The sequence below is a fragment of the Tenrec ecaudatus genome, chromosome 5, assembly GCF_050624435.1.
Source record: "Tenrec ecaudatus isolate mTenEca1 chromosome 5, mTenEca1.hap1, whole genome shotgun sequence".
Taxonomy (NCBI): Eukaryota; Metazoa; Chordata; class Mammalia; order Afrosoricida; family Tenrecidae; genus Tenrec; species Tenrec ecaudatus.
The window spans coordinates 121,094,667-121,100,666 of record NC_134534.1 but is presented as its reverse complement, the minus strand read 5'-3'; positions in this window follow the sequence as shown (position 1 = coordinate 121,100,666).

Here is a 6,000-nt window from a genome sequence, read left to right as displayed (position 1 = left end):
ATGGATACAAAGGCAGTGATAAATATAAATGTACATTCATGCATGTGCATATATGCATGTATGTATACATACATATGTGCACGCACATATACATACATGCATGTATGTGTATATATGTATATACATTCATCCATGTATATATGTACACACACTCTCATATATCACTCACTGCTGTCAAGGCGATGCTGCTGACTCATAGAGATCCTATAGGGCAGAGTACAGCTGCACATGTGGATTTCTTACACTAACTGCATGTTGTTTGGAACTGCTGAGCTTATGGATTGCAGCCCGATGTGTAACCACTCTGCCACCAGGGCTCATATATGTATGTGAGCACATATAAATAAATATAAATATCCAAAGGTATTGAATATAACCTTAAAAAATGTAATGTATAAACAAATTTGGGTTGGCTTTTAACAAATATGGGTCCTGAGGAAAATGCTGAGGTTCGTGTAATTTGGAAGCAGTGATTTTACTCGACTGCTTTCCTCTGGCCCAAAGAAGAACTGGAGCTCACCAGATTGTGCTTCTCCCTTAGTTCGTCTTCGGTCCACCTCTCTGAAAGCTGCGTCATGTAAGGAAAAGGAAATTCACCAGGGCGTCTCATAGGTGGCATGGGGGAGTCACAAGCCATCGGTTCTCATGTGTCTCGGATTCTCTGGAGCTCACACTTGATCTCTTGAAGAGAGATCAAGATGTGGCTTATGTTGAACATCTGCCTTCCTTCCTGGAGTCTGGAATTTTGGCTCTTGCTAGGCACAGGATATTTAGGCTGCTGCTTCCCAAAGAACCCTGGGTTTTCTGAGTTTGTAATGAGATTTTCTGGACAGAAGCGCTGTCCACAGTGCTGCATGTTTGTTGCTGTGAGAAGAGTAGACTCCCTCATGGGAGAAGAGTGTAAGGAAATCTACACACAGATTCTTCCTTACTCTGCCTGCAGCTTTCTCCCTTATCAGCTGGCTGTTGTGTATTTGCAGAACTGCTGGAGCACAAGTAATTGTGTGAGTTCGGTCACACCCTGAGTTCTATCATGTGTTTGTGTCTTTCCCACTCAAGCATCTCCAGATAGAGGGCCCACCTTCAGAAACCCTGACACACCTCTCTTGCCTGTTGTGGAGATGGTGTAAGGCTTTAAAATAGCATTTGCAATATCACAAGTATTCAGTGTTAATATTTACATTAAATGTCCTACTGTCTCAATATCTTTACAATTGGTGTAAAGATTCCAGTTAATTATATTAGCTGAGTTTGTAGGTCATAAACTTCCCAAAGATATAATGTGATAGGCTGTCATTAGAAGTGCTGTGATTGGCGTTAACTGGATAATGCTCAACATAATTCTTCGAAAATCCTGGCCCTTACCCTTCCCCTTCTGCATAGTCAGTATGCAGGAAAGGCAGACTACTCATTAGTGACTTTCTCATCATTGTCAACAGGGCCTGCTTCTCCAACTCACCAGTCAAACTCATTGGCCGAAAGTTGTTTTTTACCTTTCTGACATTTTCTTCCCATTCACAGCGACCTTTCCTTTGATTCAGTGTCTCCACGTACGGCCCACTCACCATGGACCATGGACCAACTCACATCTTCCTAGTATGGCCCTGTCTCTTCAGGGAACACAATGCAGTTTTAAAGATCATGAATTTAATATGGATGTCTCTATCTTTGCAGCATGTTGTTGTCTCTAACTGCAAGACTATAGGCAAATTGCTTCTATTTTCTGAGAGTACAGTAATTTGTAAAGCAAAATAATAAATAAAATTATTTAATTTATTGAGAAATATTGTTTCATAGGGTGGGATGCAGGGAATCAAATGACTTAGCATATTTCTGTAAACTCTGCCACAAAAGAGTGACCACTCATGTTTATATTTCTGTTCCCTGCTTGGTTTTCATTGTCTTCTTATTTCAGATTTTACCTGTATTCTGTGTCTCCAAATAGATGGTAACCTCCTCGAAAATTGGGTCTACTTCTCTACCTCCTGACGGCCCCTCTGGTCCTTAGCACTGTGGGGTGCTATTGCTAGAGACTAGGAACAATCTTTTATCAATTACTACCTGTTTTTTTGGAAATAGAAAGCCAGAGGGGTCGTTGGAAGAGAAAGAAAACACTGCATTGAGGGTAGACAATCTAGTGTAGAGCAGCAGCTAATGACGTGGAAGATCGCCATGGTCATCAGGGGCAATCTCGCCTTCAGATTTTCTCCAAATCTGATTTTTAACTACTTAATTATCAGATGCTTTAAAATGAGTACTGCTACCTTGACATTTTATTTTATAACTTATTTTCAGGTGTGGTGCTATCTGAGGCAACCCTTACATTTTCCATAATTGGTAAACTTTTATCACGGATAGCACTATTAAGTTTTCTAGAATTTGCCTCATGATAATGCACTGTCATCACTGGTTGCTGTAAGAAAATTCTGAATCTTCACAACCCCATGTGTATCAGAGTAAGTCTCTGTTCCATAAGATTTTCATTGGCCTTATGTGTGAACTCAAACTTCTAGCTTATTTTTTGTAGTATTCAAATGCATTATCATTTCATTATCGGGGGACCCCTGAGACAAGATGATCTGAGGAATCTACAGCAATGGCAGAATTATAAAGAAACATAGCAATACAGACTTTCATTCGATAAAAACAATGATATACCCATTGCTTTATCTAACAGGTTTTAATTCTTATAAGTCTAATCTATATAAGGCTTTGCAGTAAATGAAGTCATCTCTATTTTTCTAAAAAAGTCATTTAATGGGGACTCTCATAACAACCCATACATCCATTGTGTCAAGCACATTTGTACATATGTTGCCATCATCCTTTTCAAAACATTTCCTTTACACTTGAGCCCTTTGTATCAGCTCATTTTTTCCCTTCCCCACCCTCCCTCATGAAACCTTGATAATTTATAAATTATTATTATTTTCATATCTTATGCCAACTGCTGTGTCCCTTCACCCACATTTCTGTTGTTAGTTCTCCTTTGGGTGTGGGGGAGGGTGGTTATACTTCATTCATTGTGATTGGTTCTCCCTTTCTCGCCCCCCCTTCCTCCTCCCTCATGGTGTCACTACTGCCATTATTGTTGATGAGGAGGTTCTCTGTCCTGGATTCCCTGTGTCGAGTGCTCTTCTCTAAACAAGTGTAGCTGGATTTGTAAGGTAGAATTGGGGTCATGATAGTGGGGGGCGACAGTGAAGCAGCATTAAAGAACTAGAGGAATGCTGTATGTTTCATCAGTGTTACATTGCACCTTGGTGCACCAAGACAAGAACACAATATACTGGCATGAAGAAGCAAACCAACAAAGAAGTCTGCGGTGCTGGCCCCAGTCCCAACTACATGGAGCCCCTCCACAGAAGAATGAACTACAGAGGACAGCACTGAAGCTACAGCTCAGGAACAGGACTCATCTGCTCAGAACACACGGGTGCAAACTAAGAGGGAAGGAGAGAGAAAGAGAGAGTAGGATGCATCCTGGTCCACCAAACCCCAAGGATGATATTCCTGCTCAGATCAACCAATGCACAGAGAGTACCATAGGGCTGGCCCCACCATGAAATATTGCCTCCCTTCATTGACTGATGGCATGTTGCGGGACAACACTGGAGACACTGTGTTGGAATTCTGCCCGCTCTGACCTTAACACAACAAGGTGAAACACAAAGGGTGTGCAATAGAGCAGCAAGGGGAGCAAAGCAATGAAATCCCCAAGGAATCCCAAAAATTGGCTTCAGGGCAGGACATGGCACCTGATCACTATGGAAAACACTCATTAAGGTCAACAGACAAACTTGGAACTACTTATAAGCTTCTCTTTGTTTGTGTGATTGTGTTTATGTTTGTTTTGATTTTTTCATATCTATCTATATAACATAGGCAGGATAAACAATCTCAAGGAGAAAACAATGGGATCAATGGTTCCAGGAGAAAATGGGAGAGGGGGAAGTGGGGGAAATGAAGGGGGAGCCAACAAACCCAGGGGCAAGGGAAAACCAAGTGATCTAAAATCAATGGCGAGGAGGATGTTGGATGCCTGGTGGGGCTTGATCAAGTGCAATGTAACCAAGAGAAATGAATGAAATCTAATGAAGGTCAAACACAATAGTAGTACAAGAGGAAAGTAAAAGGAAATAGAGGAAATAACTATGAGGCAAAGGGCATTTGTAGAGGCATAAATACAGTCATGTACATAAGTAAATATATATATATATAAGGATAGGAACAAAGATATATGTACATATATTATATGTTATATGTTATGGTAACAGATGGACATTGGGCCTCAAATCATTTACCTTCTCAACACAAGAGCACTTTGTTCTAATAACGTGGCATTCTGTGGTGCTCACCTTTCCAACATGATAGCTGAAGACAAAATGGGTGCATAAGCATATGTGAAAAAAGCTGATGGTGTCTGGCTATCAAAAGATACTGTCTGGGGTCTTAAAGGCTTGAAGATAAACAAGTGGCCATCTGGCTGGAAAGCAACAAAGCCCACATGGAAGAAGCACACCAGCTTGTGTGATCATGAGGTGTCAATAGGACCAGGTACCAGGCATCTAGGACCGAAACAAAATCATATCCAATGTGAATTGGTGGGGTGGGGCATGGAGTGGAGACCAAATGCCCATCTGTAGACAATTGGACATCCCCTCACAGAGGGGTCCTAGGGAAGGGATGAACCAGTCAGCGTTCAGTATAGTACTGATGAAAGATATGACAAAATAACAATGTATATATTACCAAGGGCACATGAGGGAGGGGGCAGTGGGGAGGAGGGGGAAAAAAAGAAGACCTGATGCAAAGGGCTTAAGGGGAGAGCAAATGCTTTGAGAATGATTGGGGCAGGGAATGTGCGGATGTGCTTTATACAATTGATGTATGTATATGTATGGATTGTGATAAGAGTTGTATGAGCCCCTAATAAAATGTAAAAAAAGAAAAGGGAAAAAAAAAAGAAAATGATTAGGGCAAAGAATGTACAGATGTGCTTTATACAATTGATATATGTATATGTAGGGATTGTGATAAGAGTTGTATGAGCCCCTAATAAAATGTTAAAAAAAAAAGAATTGTATGAACCCCCAATAAAATAATTAGAAAAAGATTAAACCTAAAAAAAAGAAAACATAACTTTTTTCTAGTTATTTGGTGCTTCCTTCACCCCACTATCATAACCTCAATTCTACCTTACAAATTGGATTAGACCAGAGCATGCACACTGCTACAGATAAGAAACTCCTCAGGACCAACAATGAGAGTAGAGATACCAGGAGGATTAGGGAAGGGTTGGTGGAGAAGGGGGAATTGATCACAAGGATCACTTAGAACCCCCTCCCAGGGGGATGAATACCAAACAGAAAAGTGGGTGAGGGGCGATGGAGGATGATGTAAAATATGAAAATAATAATCTATAACTTATCAAGAGTTCATGAGGCAGATTGGGTGGGGGAGAAAGGGGAAGAAATGGGGAACTGATATCAGGGGCTCAAGTTGGAAGAAAATTCTTTGAAAATGATGATGGTGGCATGTGTGCAAATGTGCTTGACACACTGGGTGAATGTGTGGATTGTGATAAGAGATATAAGAGCTCCCAATAAAAGTAAGAAAAAAAAGAATAACTATTAGAAACATTCCAACTACCCATGTTTGCTAGTTCTGGCCACTGCTATTACATTTTTTAGCTAAATGGTGGTGAGAATGAACTATTTCCATGTCTGACAGTTATTAAACACAGAAGTCTTGAAAGGGTGCAATCTATTGGTGGGTTTTTATTTTTCCATACTAAATTCTTAACTGATCTAGAATTGAATTCTGTTATTTACCCTTCATGCTACACAAACATGTGAATATTGAATATTTATTTTTAAGTAGATGGCATTATTGAGTAGAAACATGATAGCTCCTAAGTCCACCTTCTGGCCTGTACATACCTTTTAAGTGTTTAATTAGAAAGTCTTTTTCATCCCTCCATCCCTTTTTGTTTTCCCT